This window comes from Bombina bombina, chromosome 7 (assembly GCF_027579735.1).
Source record: "Bombina bombina isolate aBomBom1 chromosome 7, aBomBom1.pri, whole genome shotgun sequence".
Lineage (NCBI taxonomy): Eukaryota > Metazoa > Chordata > Amphibia > Anura > Bombinatoridae > Bombina > Bombina bombina.
In genome coordinates, this window is record NC_069505.1 from 340,466,320 (window position 1) to 340,485,756 (window position 19,437).

Below are 19,437 nucleotides of genomic sequence, written 5' to 3' on the forward strand. Positions count from 1 at the left end.
AGTTGAAATGTGTTTGCAAACCTGCAAAAACCTTTATTTTATTCATGGTCAAAAAACAAAAACAAAACAGATATATGGGAACTTGATCAAGCTTTATACAAAACTTATGTCTGTCTTACTGAAGGTATAGCATTGCTAGTTAAAAAAACAAGTAATCAGCCTGAAAACTCCGCCAATAAAAGAATGTTAGTTATATGGCTATTATAGTCTATAAATACACACTCTTATCCATTGGAGCCTGTCATTTTAAGACTATAGACCCTAAACTACTGTACGTTTACTCCACGCAAAGAAGTTAAGCACACAGTAGAAATACGGCTCAGGACCCGTAGTGCACTGCAGATCCTTGGCAGCATTAGCTGCACGACTCAGATGTGGAATTAGCACTGCTGATTAGATCTGCGGCATTTTCCGCTTGTGACCAGCAGTGCTCTTGCGAGTCCTGTGCCCTTTTGCAAGAGTTAAACACACAGTAGTGTAACGTCGCTTTAAGGGGACCTTTAATCAAAGCATTAAAAATATCTAAATTTAGCGCTGCGGAATCTGTTGGCGCTCTACAAATAACCGATAATAATAATAATAATATAAATGTGCTCTGCACAGCAGCTGCTAAAGCATGGTGCTGACTTCTGTGCTATCAGATATCGTAAGCTTGCTACATGCACAGAGCTTAACTACCAATCAGAATATGCAGATTGATTGTTAAAAAAGTCAAAATAATCAATTTTTAAAGTAGTTTGCATTGCAAAGTAACTTACAATACTATGCTGGGGTGGTACATTAGCAGTCCTCCTACGGACACTAAAGAAATAGCTGCAGGAACACCCTTTCAAATGGACTGGGCTCTCTCCCAATTCCCTCAAGAAGGTTGATTTCTGCTTCTGTCTCTTGGTCTTGTACTATTCTTTCTTTTGTGAGAATACTAGAGTATTGACATTTTCAGTATAGGTTATGGCTCAACAGTCAAATCAGCTATTTCAAATAACTAAATAAAGGTAAATGTAATTGGCAAACAATTGAATACATACCAGCAGGTAAAATATATAATTGTGTACACATTAATGCATCACTTCAATATCATTTTAAACACGAAAAAGCAAAGTTGAATGATTGATTTAATGCACATAAAGAGGACAAAGTACACATCATCTATCTAATGCAAACAGTGTTAGTGATATTGATTTCTTTTCAAGCACTGTCACTTTAAGGAGTTATTGATTTTCCCAATAGTTGATAAAGGACCATACAAAACATATTACATTTTTTGGGGGGATCTATAACCACACTATACTTTGCTGAACAACCTTGCCCCCCACCTGTTTTCCCAGACAAATATTTTTAATGTATTTACTTTAAATCTTCTAGGTTATGTATTGCCCTATATAATTTAAAATATATTATAAAACATAAATTTACCATTAAAAGGATATTGTATTAGTAGACTATATTGTTTTCCCACTATGTTTAACCCATACAAAGGGGTTAAATACATAAGTGAAGTTCTGCTATGAAATGCTACAATATATTTTCATTATTTATTTTGACCCCTTTTCATGCAATTAAGCTCTGAAAATTAAGCAATTTCAAATTCTTAGAACTTGAAATGCACCCTGCTGACTTCTCAAGGCTAACTTTTCTACATATTTGTCCCTAATTGGATTTATCTGATAATAACTGCAAAACAATGCATTTTATACAAATTTTATTATAGCGGCTAGCTTTATTGTCTGTGGACTAAAGCACAGATTGGCTCCATCAAATAAGGCAAATGGTAAGTAGAGTTTGGTTGTTGAAAACAATTGCAGAAAACAAGATGTTAATTTCTTCAGTTTTTTCCTCTTTTTATGCTATTTTGCATTGCCTCGTGCTCATCCATTTCTCTGATGCTTAAACAGCAACACTGTACAAATTATTTGCAAAGAGAAAAAAAAAATCTACCCACCACGTAAAGAAAAAAAGATGCAAAACTCTGGGGCCACTTTACTCTGTAATGCCTTTTTTTTCTCTAAGAAATCTTGTCACCACTTTGATTTGTTAACACAATGACAGGAATGTGTTTAGGTTGTACTGAGAATGCACAAATCTAGCTGCACTCTGTAATCTCTCCTCCACTCCAGGTTACCGTGACGATATGGCACATATAGGTTTACACACAATAGGCTTACAAGACTAATTGAACTAATTGATTTTCTGGACATAAATACTTTGAAAATCATTAGCAAAAAAGAGAGGCATGTTAAATAATGAAATATGTTATATATACATATAAATATATAGAGTATATATAAAATATGTATATATATATATATATATATATATAAAATAATATATATATATATATATATACACTGTGTGCAGAATTATTAGGCAAATGAGTATTTTGACCACATCATCCTCTTTATGCATGTTGTCTTACTCCATAGGCTCAAAAGCCTACTACCAATTAAGCATATTAGGTGATGTGCACCTCTGTAATGAGAAGGGGTGTGGTCTAATGACATCAACACCCTATATCAGGTGTGCATAATTATTAGGCAACTTCCTTTCCTTTGGCAAAATGGGTCAAAAGAAGGACTTGACAGGCTCAGAAAAGTCAAAAATAGTGAGATATTTTGCAGAGGGATGCAGCAATCTTAAAATTGCAAAGCTTCTGAAGCGTGATCATCGAAAAATCAAGCGTTTCATTCAAAATAGTCAACAGGGTCGCAAGAAGCGTGTGGAAAAACCAAGGCGCAAAATAACTGCCCATGAACTGAGAAAAGTCAAGCGTGCAGCTGCCAAGATGCCACTTGCCACCAGTTTGGCCATATTTCAGAGCTGCAACATCACTGGAGTGCCCAAAAGCACAAGGTGTGCAATACTCAGAGACATGGCCAAGGTAAAAAAGGCTGAAAGACGACCACCACTGAACAAGACACACAAGCTGAAACGTCAAGACTGGGCCAAGAAATATCTCAAGACTGATTTTTCTAAGGTTTTATGGACTGATGAAATGAGAGTGAGTCTTGATGGGCCAGATGGATGGGCCCGTGGCTGGATTGGTAAAGGGCAGAGAGCTCCAGTCCGACTCAGACGCCAGCAAGGTGGAGGTGGAGTACTGGTTTGGGCTGGTATCATCAAAGATGAGCTTGTGGGGCCTTTTCGGGTTGAGGATGGAGTCAAGCTCAACTCCCAGTCCTACTGCCAGTTTCTGGAAGACACCTTCTTCAAGCAGTGGTACAGGAAGAAGTCTGCATCCTTCAAGAAAAACATGATTTTCATGCAGGACAATGCTCCATCACACGCGTCCAAGTACTCCACAGCGTGGCTGGAAAGAAAGGGTATAAAAGAAGAAAATCTAATGACATGGCCTCCTTGTTCACCTGATCTGAACCCCATTGAGAACCTGTGGTCCATCATCAAATGTGAGATTTACAAGGAGGGAAAAGAGTACACCTCTCTGAACAGTGTCTGGGAGGCTGTGGTTGCTGCTGCACGCAATGTTGATGGTGAACAGACCAAAACACTGACAGAATCCATGGATGGCAGGCTTTTGAGTGTCCTTGCAAAGAAAGGTGGCTATATTGCTCACTGATTTGTTTTTGTTTTGTTTTTGAATGTCAGAAATGTATATTTGTGAATGTTGAGATGTTAAATTGGTTTCACTGTTAAAAATAAATAATTGAAATGGGTATATATTTGTTTTTTGTTAAGTTGCCTAATAATTATGCACAGTATTAGTCAATTGCACACACAGATATCCCCCTAAAATAGCTATAACTGAAAACAAACTAAAAACTACTTCCAAAACTATTCAGCTTTGATATTAATGAGTTTTTTGGGTTCATTGAGAACATGGTTGTTGTTCAATAATAAAATTAATCCTCAAAAATACAACTTGCCTAATAATTCTGCACTCCCTGTGTGTGTATATATATATATATATATATATATATATATATATATATATATATATATATATATATATATATATATATATATATATATATATATATATATAACATTTCTTATATAAGCACGACAAATATAGCAACAAAGAGATAGAAAACCATGTGAAACTGGATAATGCCAGATAAAAAGGGGAAATTAATAAAGTTAGAACAAAAATAAAAATGAAACAGTGTGGTGTTCCTGAAACTATTTGTTGATAAAAATTAATGATACATTGTGGTCATATAATTATGGAAACTGTACAACGGAGAACAAAACTAATGATGATAATAATAATAAGGAAATATGTAGAACATATAAATAATAAAAGAGACATAAAACACAAAAAAAATTTCACTATGATTTTTTTTTAGAATTAAATACATTAATTCACGACATTCTGAGAATTAAACATAAAATAGTTCTACCAAACGTCATTCTATATAGAATTTCACAAAATATTATGTTTCTGCTAGGCATCTGTATTTAGATTAGTCGTGATAAGCTGAACTTGAAAGTAGGCGGCCGATCGCGGCATTTGGCTCTTTTCAAGGCCGAATTTACTCTTGTGAAACTGCAACACACTAAAATACTGTATGTGCAAATCCACAACACATTTTCACAAGCAGAAATCTGGCTCCTCGAGCGGCTGGCTTTTTTCACACTCGGATTATCACAAATTATCTGAATGCGAATGTCTAGTTTTTACAATCACCCAATTAATTCTCCCATTTATTTTGATTCCTGGAATTTTGTCATTTGTTCAGTGAAACATGGAACTATTAGCCATAGCATAAAAAAGATATGACACTAGAGCAGTGATTTGCAACCTTTTTTTTGCCGTGGCACACTTTTTTACATTAACAAATCCTGCGGCACACCACCATCACAAAATTTTACAAAATCACACATTGTAGCCTAATACAGGATATATATATATATATATATATATATATATATATATATATATATATATATATATATATATATATTCACACACTGTGCTGTCATGCCACGCCTCCTACAAACTATACATGACATATTGACATTCTTTTACAAACAATCATAATGATTGTCTGTGAATGAATGTCAATGTCATGGTTGTAAATGATGCCTGATGAGCCTGTCGCATACCTACCAATATTTCAAAATTTGAAAGAGGGACACCCCCGCACTGTTGTCAATCTGCCGCGGCACACCTGAGGATCTCTCACGGCACACTGGTTGAAAAACACTGCGCTAGAGGTTACTGTCAGGTTATCATCTAACTATAGAGATGATGTTTTAGCTCAAAGGACAGGAAACCCCGTATTTGTATTGTAAAACCTCACTCTTTCAAGTGTGGGGTATTTTCATATACATTTATTCTTCTGCGAGGGTAATAAAGGCCTTAAAAGTACCAGAACGCTTAAGATAGAACCACAACTAAGCTATATTAACCATTATTATGACAATCTGCTGACAGTGGCAGATACAGGACAATGCATTTTAAAGAGCAGGGTTGCTGTATTAAAACAATGGGTCTTAAGTTTATTTATGTATTAGGGGGCAACATAGGGGATACCTCACCCGTCTGGTGTTGTCCCATATCCTTATGGTTCTGTCAGGTGATCACTGTTAATGCAGTGATCAGCAACTAGCCAACTGGTATTAGACCCCTTCTTTGAAAGAGCAGCCACTATCACTTGCCCTGTTATAGTGCATACTTTGGGGTGCAAGAGTCTCTTTTATAGCCACCTGTTATTTAAGGGGCATGAGACCCCTATGTTGATAATAGACTATCCCCTCTTTCATGTGTTGGGTATTGCGTGTATGTGTGTTGTATGCTGTCTTTAGGGGATAGATGCACCTTTGGGGCCACTGCCCCAAAATACATGATAGGGATATGAGACCTACACTGGAAAAGGCGGGTTCCCCTTAGTAGTGGACCTACTTAATAGAGGGGCATGGTGCAAAACTTTTGTTGGGCCTCCCAAAGGTAATTAATAGTAATAAAATACAGGCTGCTCTGTATAGTGATTTTGAGGATAGACAGACTAGAAACCTGCACTAATAAAAGGCTCAACTCCATTAAAGGGACATAATACTCATATGCTAAATCACTTGAAACTGATGCAGTATAACTGTAAAAAGCTGACAAGAAAATATCACCTGAGCATCTCTATGTAAAAAAAGAAGATATTTTACCTCACAATTTCCTCAGCTCAGCAGAGTAAGTGCTGTGTAAAAAGTTATACTTAGCTGCTGCTCAGCTGCAGGTAAAAAAAAATAAAAAATGAAGAAATGAACAGCAACCAATCAGCATCAACAGTGCTGAGGTCATGAACTCTTTAACTGTGATCTCATGAGTTTTCACTTAACTCTCATGAGATTTCATTGTAAACTTCCTTAAACTGAATAGGGAAACAAGATGAGAGTGCATGTAAGCTCGCTCCTTCCACTGTCCCGGGACAAACATACTGATTTGCTGCTTAGAAGTCCTTTACAATGGGATGTGGCTACTGATAAACTTTTGAGGTAAAATATCTTTCTTTTTTACATAGAGATGTTCAGGTGATATTTTCTAGTCAGCTTTTTACAGCTATGCTGTATCACTTTCAAGTGTTTAAACATTGGGGTATCATGGCCCTTTAAGATTGTACACCTTCTGTACATGCCTATCTATCTGCACACGCCCTGGTGACACTGCATCTGCTGCACCAATGGTAGTTCTGCCCCTGGTTCCCCTCTTTTAAACTATTTCTTTGCTTAAGGTGGTAAAGGGACCAAGACCTCCCGCTACCAGAGTGTAAACAATATCTCATGCCCATAAGGGGCCCCAAGGCCACTAGGCCGCATGAACCAGCTCTCACCGAGGGGAGAACTAAAATTAAGAACATGGACTTACAAAAGGCTATTTTAAGTAACGCTAACTGAGCCGTGTTAATTACAGCATCCTGAATTAGAGCTGTGAACCTCAAAGCCACCATCTCATCAAACATTAAGGGAGGGAGAGACAAACAATATCTTTGGCAAGGAAAAAAGCAAAAGGGGCCAGAAACTTCCTGCAGGGAACTTTTATAATTAATTGTAGCCCACCCTCTAAACAGCAACACTACACTTTCCATCCCTCTGTGCCTTAACTCTTAAGGATGCTCCAAGCCCATAAAGGGCTCTACACTAACCTTCTACTCATAATGGGGGGGGGGGGGGGGGGATCCTAACAATATATCAGCACAAGTCCATAAACCAACTGATATTTTTGGTGAGGATTTAGTAGAAAATTAAATCCAAGTTAAATAATTTTTAGAAACCATTGGAAAGATATCTGCATATTGCATCAGTGAACTAGAGAACAGGTTCTAGATCATTGCCTTAGGCTTATGGTATGAAATCTTTCTAGTTCCAAGAATTTATTGTACAAAGTTTTCTGACCTCATCTAACTCTTAATTTTCTGCAATCGTTTTTCAACTTTGCCCACGATTTTCCTTATTTGGAGGGGCCAATGTGGAGTTGTTACTGGAATAGACAAATCTTGACGCTTTCATTTTGTTTGCAAGACTTACATAGTTTTACAGTATCTGATCTTATCACTTCTGCTGAGGTCATTTTTTTTCTTTCATAATTCAGATAGAGTATACAATTTTAAACATCTTTCCAATTTACATCTATTTTCAAATATCCTTTATTCTCTTGGTATCCTTTGTTGAAGGACTACTGGGCGCTTGCTGAACCCATATAGTAAGCCAATGACAAGAAGCATACATATGTGCAGCTTCCAACAAACAGCTAGCAGCCAATAGCGCATCACAGATCCTGAGCCTTCCTAGGTATTCTTTTCAACAACTGAATGGAGCAAATGAGGTAATAGAAGTAAATTGGAAAGTTGATTAAAATTGCATGTTCTAGAATGAATAGTGAAAGTGTCATTTTGACTTTACTGTGACTTTAGAAACATATACGTAGCAAGTAAGGCTTGCAATTGTACTTTGCACTCTCAGACATGGAAAACCCATAGATTTCAGATTTAAATTACAGGAAAAAAAAGGGAAAACTATAGAATAACACTATATGCATTTTTGTTTTTTGCTGCTACACATAACTAAAGATTTAAATATCTAAAAGTGTTTCATAAAGGCAAACACAATTCCACTACTTATTAATAAAATTATATTTATATTGTTGGTACAGCTTTTGTGCCAGAACGGAATGGATGTAGGTGACCACGTCAGTAAACTCCTATGGAATAACGTCAGTTTCGTCCTTTTTCTATCTATACTGGTAAGTGCAATGGCCTGAGACGGTGGACAAAAGACCGGATAATAGGGAATAAATGAAGAGTGACAGAGGAAGAAAGAGGGGAGATGAAAGAGACTGAGACTGAAAAGAGCTGAAGGGGCCAAAGTGGTAAATCTATAGAAAATGTCAGGTTGAAAAGAACGATGTGTCTTTTGTGACTTATCTACAATGGCGAGTATTCATTAAACAGGAGACCTCAACATGGTGTGCTCGCCATGCAAAACAAGGGATCAAAGCCTGAGGCATCTTAGTGCTATGTGTAGTGTACGTATTAAATTGATGGTAAACTCGTAGCTACCGCAACTGCATTGAAATAATTGTGTAAAAATAATATCAGCTTCATTCATCTAAATGCATATATTATGTGTGTATTGACTGTTATCTTTATAATCACCTCTGTACAAAACACTTGCTTTTTCCTCCTCGCCCCAAAGTGCACTTTTTGTTTTTTAATGATGATTTTTAGTGGTCCAATCAGATCACTCGCCAAGTGGCATGTTTAAAAGAAGAAACAGAACTCACTCTATGAACGAGCCTGGGCTAAACATGCGCAGAGGAAACTAGAAGGGAATTCCCTGATAACACATCACATTGTGACAGATTACGAGGAACTGCTCATGCGCAGACTGTTCTCGCTCGGGAGCACACGTCTATACTGAAAAGTTAGGGATAACATTCTTAAATATTTCTTCAGCATCTCTAATGTTTAGCATATAGCATTGATAAGTACACCTCAGACAATCCACCTCCCTTACAAAGTTCAGAAAGTACATGTTCAAGAAATGTTAAATTTACCATCACTTTAAAGAAATGTTCACTATATATATATATATATATATATATATATATATATATATATAATATATATATAAAATACACTATTATATATAAAGAGATATATTATATTGGTAAAAAGCTGACAAGAAAATATCACATAAACATATTAATGCAAAAAAGGAAGATATTTTACCTCAAAATGTCTTCAGCTCAAAAGAGTAAGTCATCCTTCAGCTAATCTTTTTACTGTCATCTTCATGGTTAAAAAAATAGCTTTAGCGGTGCTACATTCATACTTCGCTTTACTGTGATCTAATTCAGTGTTTCTCAACTGCGTTCCCCAAGTACCCCCAACAGGCCAGGTTTTCATTATACCTGAACCAGTGCACAGGTGAAGTAATCAGGTGATCAGTAACACCATGGTTACTAACCTGCTCTCACCCATCAGCTGATTATTTCACCTGTGCACTTGTTCAGCTATAATAAAAACCGAAATGTTGGCGATACTTGAGGACCACGGTTGAGAAACAATGATCTAGTTGGTATTTTGCCATAATCTAATGAGATTTCATAGTAAAGTTCCTTAAACTGAGGAGGGAAATAAAGTGCCAGATGCACGCTCCCTTGCGTTCACTTCACTATACTTATCACTAGCATGCAGAAAAGAGATGGGATGTGGACAAACACACAATTAAAGAAACATTAAACTCAACTTTTAATCTGCAGATAAAATGCTTATTAAAGGGACATTATAGTGCAAAATGGCATGCTCTAATTATTTTATTTTTTATTTGTGGATATAATAACATAAAAAAACATGAAAAATATGGACACAGCTCCATTAATACAAAGAATACACAAAAGCTAAGAGTCAATACAGTCAACAATAGTATAAGGTACTAGATTTAGATGAACTAAATCAAATAATTCAATTGACAAGCTCTAATTCATTAGCACTAGCAACGCTGCAATGTTATGCGTTAAACCCCACAAAAGGGTTAAATACATTGTTAAAGTACCATTTGGTAGCCTCTGAGAGCTGCTGGCCCTAAGTAGTCAACACCAGTGAGCTAATCAGAAGTGGCAATCACACAGCTGGGTTTAACACCCTTATGGCCATTTTCTAGAAGTGTTTCCTCAAACTGCCCTTCAATTACAAACCCCTGAAAACTGTGCTATCTAAACAACTGTGCTAACTGATCATACAAATCCAACGCAGAGCTTAATTGCAGATATATGCTATAAGTTTAATGTCCCTTTAAATGTAGAATAGACTTTTATGAGATTAATAATTGAATACACTCAAATAAACACAGTTAGAAAACTCATATGGACCTCAAGAGACCCCAGATACACCAAAATGGCAGTAAAAGTCAACTTAGTGTTGGTAGTTTTGCCATTTGTATTGTAGTTTTTTCCTAAGGGACGGGAAGATTCAACATGTAAGGGGTTAATCAAAGGTTACAATTTTACAGTAATCTGGGAAAGAGCTCCAGGAGGGCTTGGTTACTGGAAGTCATGTATATCACATGACCGCACTGGCATCCATATATATCATGTTAAGCCTCTGCCATCCTTGGCTTGCGATTAGCACCTTCCTGGATTCCTGTACGCTGATAATCCTTATTTAATCCATCACCTTTCAAACACTGCAGTGATGATGCAAGGCAGGAAAATAAAGCATTAAAAATGGAGACTTATTTCTGGTATTGACTTTTTAAGCATGTCCATATCATAGAACACTCTGCCAGTAACAGTAAAGTCAACTACACTTCCTGCAGTATGAAATCATAGATGCACTCTTTCATTTACAGGAAAGACTTATTTGAGGCAAACTAGAGAATCTAAACTAGTTCATTTCACTCAATCAAACCATTTTGTTGTATCAAACACTTGAAGAAGTTTTAACCAAGCTACGGCCACAGCTTTTAAGGTGTTGCAGTGAAGGATCTCATAAGTGACCACCAACCACACATTTAAGAAACAGAAACTGCTTCTTATCCTCCACCACCAACTCAGAGGGGCCGGATAAATCACCATGACACTCACTTGTTCGAGAGCAGGGGGCGAGATTGCACAAGAGAGTTCTTGCGCAATCTTAAATTTTGCCACGTAATGTTGCATCACAAGTGGCGATTGCAGGTGTACAGGTTCCCTACTTGAGAACTTGTTGGTCTGCAGTCTTGGTAAATTTTCCCTTGGTAGAAGCACGGGCTGACTGTTTTAAGCAAATGTGTGGGTGATAAGATGGCAAGATTCGATATGGGGATTCTTATGTTGTGTACCATGAAAGCTTCTCATTGTTTTTTCTCCTGCATTATGAAGGGGTAGGGAGATACAAGTAAGGATATAGGAAATCAAAGTGATAAATTAATTGGTTTCTTCTACATACTCAAAAGAATTATCCTATATTAGAGAAAATACAACAAAATAGAACTTTAAAATTCTTACCAAGAAATTACAAACTTTAGATAAGGTCAAAGAGAGGCTTTGTAAGGTAAGTAAATGTCCCCATGAATTACATCCAAGGATTCTAGGGGAACTGAGCTCTTCAATACACAAAACTCAATATTCTCAGGTATGGTACCACGTTTCTCATCTGATAATAGAAGTAAATTGTAAACTGTACCTTTAAGTGTTATTATTTAAAAAGGGAAGAGGAATCCACTAAGGGAGCTACAGACTGCTTAAACTAAAAGTAGCCAAGGCTTTGTTTACAGGTAGGTGCCTGTAGGCACCAAAATCTAAAGCACCCCCTGTGCTCACTGTTCACTGCTCTGTGCCAGTGGCCTTAACTAAGATAGCCGCCGGCAGTTAAATAACAACACTGTGAATGTGCAGGGGTCATCATTGTTAAGTCTGCCGCAAGCATTGCGCATGCACGTTGGAAGTCGAATGCTGCGCATGCGTAATTCTTGTGGCGACCTTAACAAAGATGGTGCAGTGAGGTTATTTCACTGTTGGCCGCCATCTTAGTTAAGGTCGCTGGCTGACCAGTACTTATAATAGGCAGAGACAGGCGTCACTCTACGGGCACATGCCTACTCTGCTTTATACATCCAGCCTGATAGTAGGGTGGAAGATGCTAGAAAGGATGCCAATGGAATTTATGTAGGAGTTTGAACAAGAAACATAAGGGTCAGCATATATTTCAGACTGTAACCTCAGTTTCTATGAGAAAGTAAACAGAAGCTTTTATGAAGGTGACTAATTTGAGTTGGCCTCTTTGAATTTTTTAAAGCTTTGGTGCAGAGCGATATGGGACATAACGCTACAAAAATGACAGGAGGACAGGATTTCCTGGAATATCACTGTACAAAAGTACCAGAACCAAACAGTTGCAATTAATGTATCACTGTGGGCACATTTAAAGGGAGAAAGATTTATAGTATAATGTCCCTTTAAGGGATAAAAAGACACTAGCCTAATTAGGTTTGTTCATCAGATAACTTTAAAAGGGGGTTATATGATTTTGTAAATGCAATTGTATTCATGGTTATCATAGCTAGCACAAAACAAACAAAGCCATTGTCATTTGTTGCTGACAATTTACTTGGCAAGAAGTTTAATGTCAGGGATTATATGAGATCTGTGAAAAGTGAACTCAAAAGACTTTTGTTTTCTTTCAAGCTTTATCTAGTATGTTATAAACACTGCCAAATTATATTTGACTATAATTCCATTTATATTTTATTTAACCTTACTTTTCACATACACAGCACAAAGGGGTTGATTTATAAAAGGCTTTGCAAGCCTTTCGACCCCATATGACTGCAGGTTCTCACAAGAGAACCTGCACGCAGTATTTAACAAGCAGCGGTCTGATTTCCTAACCTTTCACCACCTCTAAAGTGGCGAATTTCAATCTCTCCGGTATAGTCCGACTGGGGAGATTGACAGCTCCTGCCCGCGCGTGATTGGCTGTGCACAGGCAGGGGGCGGGATTGCACGCAAACGCAAAATAGCGCTCGTGTGCAATGCTGAATTCCGCCAGGGGAATTCAGCCCGCCAGAGGCGAGCTGCGGCGGGCAGGAGCACGTATGTGTGCCCCTGTCCATCTCAGCTTGATAAATCGCCCTCAAAGTGTTTGTTGTTCATATCACATCAAAGCTACTTCACCTGAGATATGGGCATGATTGGATAAGTACAAATAAATTAGAATGAGGTATTCGTTTTTTTATTATAACTAAATAATTTAATTTCATAATATTTTATCTTTGTCTTTTACTATAGTGTTGAGAAGTAATTAAATATTCTATTGGCTTTTTTTCCCACATGGTAAAGTAATATTATATTTTACTCTAACCAGCTAAAAAAAATGAATACCTCCTGCCCAGTCAGGCAGTAAACTGATAAACTGATACATGAATTCTTTACAGTTGAAATAAAAGAATTCAGAGATTTTACAACACTCTCATTCATGTTAAACACACATGTTCTTGTTAGACACCCAGCTGAAAATTTGTTAACATTAAGAATATTTTTCTCACGGTGATTTATTAAAAAATATGTTAGTGCATTAGCCAAGATAATATTTTGAAGGGAAGTCCAAACTTTCTACAGGGACCACAATTGATTTTTCTTTCATTTGAGTGGCCAAAGAGCTTACTTAAAAATGTACTAATAATCACAACCCTAATGTATATTTATTATGCTTATATGTAAAGAAGGTAATTAATAACATGTATACATGTGATCTTGCCTGCACACATGCTGATTACTGCATATCATCATGATACAGTGATGCACTTATGCTATTGTGGAGATTTAGAAGGCATTGGTACAGTATTTTTTACCTTTTACACATTCATAAACTGGCTGCTTAAAGGGACAGTCTACTATAAAAAAAATGATTGTTTAAAAAGACAGATTAGATAATCCCTTTTTTACCAATTCCCCAGTTTTTCATAACCAACAGTTATATTAATATACTTTTCACCTCTGTGATTACCTTGCATCTAAGCCTCTGCAGACTCCCCCCATATTTCAGTTCTTTTGACCGACTTGCGTTTTATCCAATCAGGGCTGACTCATAATTAACAATCCTATCTATATGGCACACATTAATGCCCTCTAGATGTGAAAAACTGTCAAATGCATTTGGATAAGAGGCAGCCTTTAAGGGATTAGAAATTAGCATATGAGCCTACCTAGGTTTAGCTTTCAACTAAGAACACCACGAGAACAAAGCAAATTTGATGATGATAGTAAACTGGAAAGTTGTTTAAAATTACATGCCCTATCTGAATCATGAAAGTTTAATTTTGACGAGACTGTCCCTTTAAAGTGAAATAATAGTACCTGTAATATAAGGACAATAAGGACAAATAACTGAACATTCCTTTTTGATTCAGACACATAGTATTTGTTTAGGAAAAAATGGGTAACCAGGCAAAATTATTTTCAGGGCCACATAAAGGCCCCTAGGATTTAGGATGGACAAATCTGGGTTACAGAAACAGCGCCTTGATCCAGGAAATTATCAAGAGAGTAGGAGGTAAACAGGTAAGGAGAAACATCTTCAAAATATCAAACAGTGCACCGGGAATCTGCTGCTATTTTGCTTAAGTTAAAAGGCGGCTGAAAAGTCAGTGCAACATGACTTTACTATGAAGTAGATGTGTCCAGGGTATTGAAGCTTTGTTCACTACTTTTGGTAAATATACAGTGAACTAATCGAGCAATCCCATAAAATGGGAGCAATATCGCTGCGGAATCTGTTGGCGCTCTACAAATAACCGATAATAATAATAACAACTAAAGAAAATAGGTCACAGATTCAAGGAACTTTTCTTATAGTCCCTTACAAATAATTAACAATGAGTATAATCTAACAGTTATAATACGAGCCTAAATATTTTTATCATCTATGTATCCAAACCAACATATGTATATATTAATTAAATACATAAAAACATATACTGTACTTAAGTATCAACAAACATGACATGTTTCCAGTTATATTACTATATAACACAACAGAGTAGATTATGCCAGTTTTATGCCTAAATAAAACATCAGTTCAGATGGATTGCCCCATAGCTCTTTCATACCAGCAATAAACTCCAATTAGACCACAGATAATATCAAATGTATAATGCCTACATTCCCTGCCTTAACAACCCAGCTATATGCTAAAATTAGATAAGAGATCTAATCTACAGTCCCATTACACCAGATATATGCCAAAATTATACCTCAAAACTGATGCCCAATATCTACAGACCTCCAATACCAGTCATATGCCTATATTATACATCAGATTAGATACAAGGTTCCTAAATCCTCATCATTCAAACTATATGCCAAGCGTGGACCACAATTCAGACATGGTCCATCTAGCACCTTCATTCAAATATATGCGCAAATGAGTCCTCAGTTAGAGGTATGGTGGTCTGTGCTGCTCCATCACCATATCAAAATGCCCAAATTAGTGCCCAAATTACACATCAATTAGTTGCATGGTTTGTGCAGCCCTTATCATGCCAACTAAATGCTCCAAATAAGTCCTCATTCGTGGCTGTGCGGAACCATCATGGTACCGAATGCCCAAATTAGAACTAAGTAAGATGCATGGATAGTGCAGACCCCCATCATGCCAACTATAATTGGAGCTTAGGTCAGATGCATCAACACTGCTACCCACTCATGCAAACTATTTGCCCAAACTAGACCTCAGATGATATGCATGCATGATGCATCGCGAATACAGCCCACTTATGCCAGCTATATGCACAAATTAGATATAAGACGCATGCTCTCTTTAGCTCCTTGCATTCAGTTGTATAATTCTTTTATGTTCCTATTTTTCTATGTGAAGAACATTGGAATGTGAACTATTAATATTTAATGTCAGATTAGCAAACTTGAGAAAAAGCGATCCAGTTTGCACGACTTGTTGGGTGTGAAATTTTTTCTTCTTTCAATGGGGGAATACATTAACGCGGTCACAATATTCTAACATTGGTGTGCAAAAAGCTAACTTCTATTGGAGTTAACATGCGAGCGGCAGAGCTAAATAGCAATCCACTCGTAATTTAGCCTTATGTAGGCTGCACCACTTGTTGTCATTTGTTGCTGGTAGATATGTGCATTCGTCAGTTTCGTTCACTGCCGAATGCAGAAGGAGGCGGACCCTTTTGACTTGCTGCTACTTTCGGAGCCAAAATTAAGTTCAACACACTAAGATCTGGCATTTAGTGTGTTGCACTTTCACAAGAATAATTTGGCTCAGAAATTAGCTAAAAGCCACAAGGGGCAGTCGCCGTCTGCATTCGGCAGTGAATGAAACGGACAAATGTACTTGTCTAGTTGCTGGTATGACCCTGTTGTTGGGATTTGTGGGTAAACTCTGAGTCCCACCTCCCAGCTATTACACTCACCCAAAAGCTTCCACTGTCCCTTAAAGAATTGGCTAATATGTTATTATTCTGCAACACAACAGAAATGTCTTGTAATGTGTTTACTTTGTGGCCAAACTGTTGTCTGGCAGACATTTGTGCGACGGATAATAATCCAGCAGACAAATGTTCGTCGCATAATAGTCCAGCCGCAGCTTACGATTCTACTTATGCTCCACTCCGCATTTACCTATAACAGCCTCAATCTAATGTCATGACGTGTATTGAATCTTTATTTAGAATATTACAAAAAGCACAAACATAAAACAATTAAATTTGCTTATATATATTTTTTTTATAATATATTAACTTATATTTTTATTTATGGGGGAAGGTAATAGGATATATATGGGAGGGGGATATGTTACAAGCATGTGGGGGGGTGAACACTCTGGAGCGTATCTGCCATCGGACAACTGTTCTTGTATAATAAGGTTTTACCATCTGATAGTGAGTAGCGTACGTGGGCCCGTGAGTTAAAGGGACACTGAACCCACATTTTTTTCTTTCGTGATTCAGATAGAGCATGCAATTTTAAGCAACTTTCTAATTTACTACTATTATCAATGTTTCTTCGTTCTCTTGCTGTCTTTATTTGAAAAAGTAGGCATCTAAGCTTTTTTTTTTATTATTCAGAACTCTGGACAGCACCTTTTTTATTGGTGGATGAATATATCCACCAATCAGCAAGGACAACCCAGGTTGTTCACCAAAAATGGGCCGGCATCTAAACTTCCATTCTTGCAATTTCAAATAAAGATACCAAGAGAATGAAGAAAATTTGATAATAGGAGTAAATTAGAAAGTTGCTTAAAATGTCATGCTCTATCTGAATCATGAAAGAAAAAATTTGGGTTCAGTGTCCCTTTAAGATAAATAAACGTCAGCCAATTTTGACTGTCAGTCATTTCTCCACTCGGAATATAGTCTCTCAGACATATATCTGACGGACAAATGTGCTTCGTCAATCTGTTCATCGACATTCTGTCCTAGAACCATTTACTTTCTTTATAAGCTAAATTTAAACTTAGAAATATAAGTTTGTTTTATGTTAAACTCAGGGCCGGACTGGGAATAAAAAGCAGCCCTGGAAAAATATAAAGACCAGCCCTATTTTCTGTTGAGTCGGTAGAATGCACATGCCCCATTTTTCTCAAAGGGGATTACTGGGACACTCCTTCCCCAATATTTTTTTCAGAATTAAATTATATTACTTTGTATTAAATAAAAATGTCAGATTGATGTTATATAGGCCCCCTACAACCCAGTCAGCCCTTTAAATTGTAGCTTTCCAGCCCCAGGTGCTGCAGCCCACCGGGAAATCTCCTGGTATCCTGGTAGGCCAATCCAGCCCTGGTTAAACTTAGAAATAAAAGTTTGTTTTATGTTTTTTTTTTTTTACAGAATAAAAGGAAATTGTATTTGACAAGAGATTAGGAAGGAGACAAAGGTGTATGTGTGCACTCTTGTGTGAAGTCTGTTATCATCAATTTTCATTGAAAGCGTAAAGCACAGAACTAAAAGAAAGGTAGACTACTTGAGCAGATTTTTTGAGCTCTCAGGCAGAGGATTGAGTGTTATCCTACATGAATTTTACTGCACCTCCAAAGGTTTCTCTTATGTATGGGAACAAATGCACCTTCCTCTCTGACATGCAGACATTAGCATGCACTAAACTATCACTTGAACTATAAAAATTAACTTTGGACTAAGCAATATACTTAAAGGGACACTGTACCCAAATTTTTTCTTTTGTAATTCAGAAAGAGCATGCAATTTTAAGCAACTTTCTAATTTACTCCTATTATTAATTTTTCTTCGTTCTCTTGCTATCAATATTTGAAAAAGAAGGCATCTAAGCTTTTTTTTGGTTTCAGTACTCTGGACAGCACTTTTTTATTGGTGGATGAATTTATACACCAATCAGCAAGGACAACCCAGGTTGTTCACCAAAAATGGGCCGGCATCTAAACTTACATTCTTGCATTTCAAATAAAGATACCAAGAGAATGAAGAAAATTTGCTAATAGGAGTAAATTAGAAAGTTGCTTAAAATTTCATGCTCAATCTGAATCACGAAAGAAATGTTTTGGGTACAGTGTCCCTTTAAAGGGACACTGAACCCAAAAATTTTCTTTCATGGTTCAGATAGAGCATGCAATTTTAAGCAACTTTCTAATTTACTCCTATTATCAATGTTTCTTCGTTCTCTTGCTATCTTTATATAAAAAAGAAGGCATCTAAGCTTGTTTATTGGTTCAGAACTCTGGACAGCAGTTTTTGATTGGTGGATGAATTTATCCACCAATCAGCAAGGACAACCTAGGTTGTTCACCAAAAATGGGCCGGCATCTAAACTTACATTCTTGCATTTCAAATAAAGATCCCAAGAGAATGAAGAAAAATTGATAATAGGAGTGAATTAGAAAGTTGCTTAAAATTGCATGCTCTATCTGAATCACAAATGAAAAAATGTGGGTTCAGTGTCCCTTTAACACACCTTCTTGCATGTATTTTTGTGCTCCACTAGTAATCTAAGCCACTGCTAGCCATGGTCTGTAATATAGTTAGCTATAGTCCGTAATGCCCATATTAGGAGATGCAATTTTTATCTTAGTATATCCAAACATTTTCTCTCCTTTAATTTGCTCCCAAAGTTTAAAAAAAAATACATCTACATGTTAGTCTCAGACTAATCTTTTCTTTGAATGCTTCATATTATCTAGCATTTATTTAGTGTTTAAAGGGACAGTATACTATAACATTGTTTTTCCCTTAATGTGTTTCCAATTACTTTTTTTACCAGCTGCAGAGTATAAAATGTATGAGATTTGCTTTTTTAAGGTTTATTTGTGTATATGAATTAGCTGATTTTGTGTTTTGAAGCCACAACCTAATAAAATGGGTTGAGCTTGTAGGTATAATCAGATCTCTTACTTTATCACATCGTGTACATATAAATGCTTCTTTATCTTATAGCTGTCCTAAACCAATCACCAATACTTGGAGAGAACAATGGAAAATTAACATTTTATTACCTTATCTCTTCTA

The 19,437-nt window shown here is 36.7% G+C and overlaps 1 protein-coding gene and 1 long non-coding RNA gene across 2 annotated transcripts in view; one reads left to right on the plus strand and one right to left on the minus strand.

The window, feature by feature from the left end:
* Window positions 1–8,522, plus strand: part of LOC128666413 (uncharacterized) — a 90,196-nt gene extending 81,674 nt beyond the window's left edge. The window contains exon 5 of the long non-coding RNA XR_008403242.1: window positions 8,102–8,522. This is a non-coding gene — a long non-coding RNA (uncharacterized LOC128666413). The remainder of the gene's footprint in view (window positions 1–8,101) is intronic.
* The window catches only part of ADAMTS9 (ADAM metallopeptidase with thrombospondin type 1 motif 9), a 527,878-nt gene that overhangs the window by 217,720 nt on the left and 290,721 nt on the right, over window positions 1–19,437 (minus strand). The gene's annotated exons all lie outside the window — the stretch shown is intronic.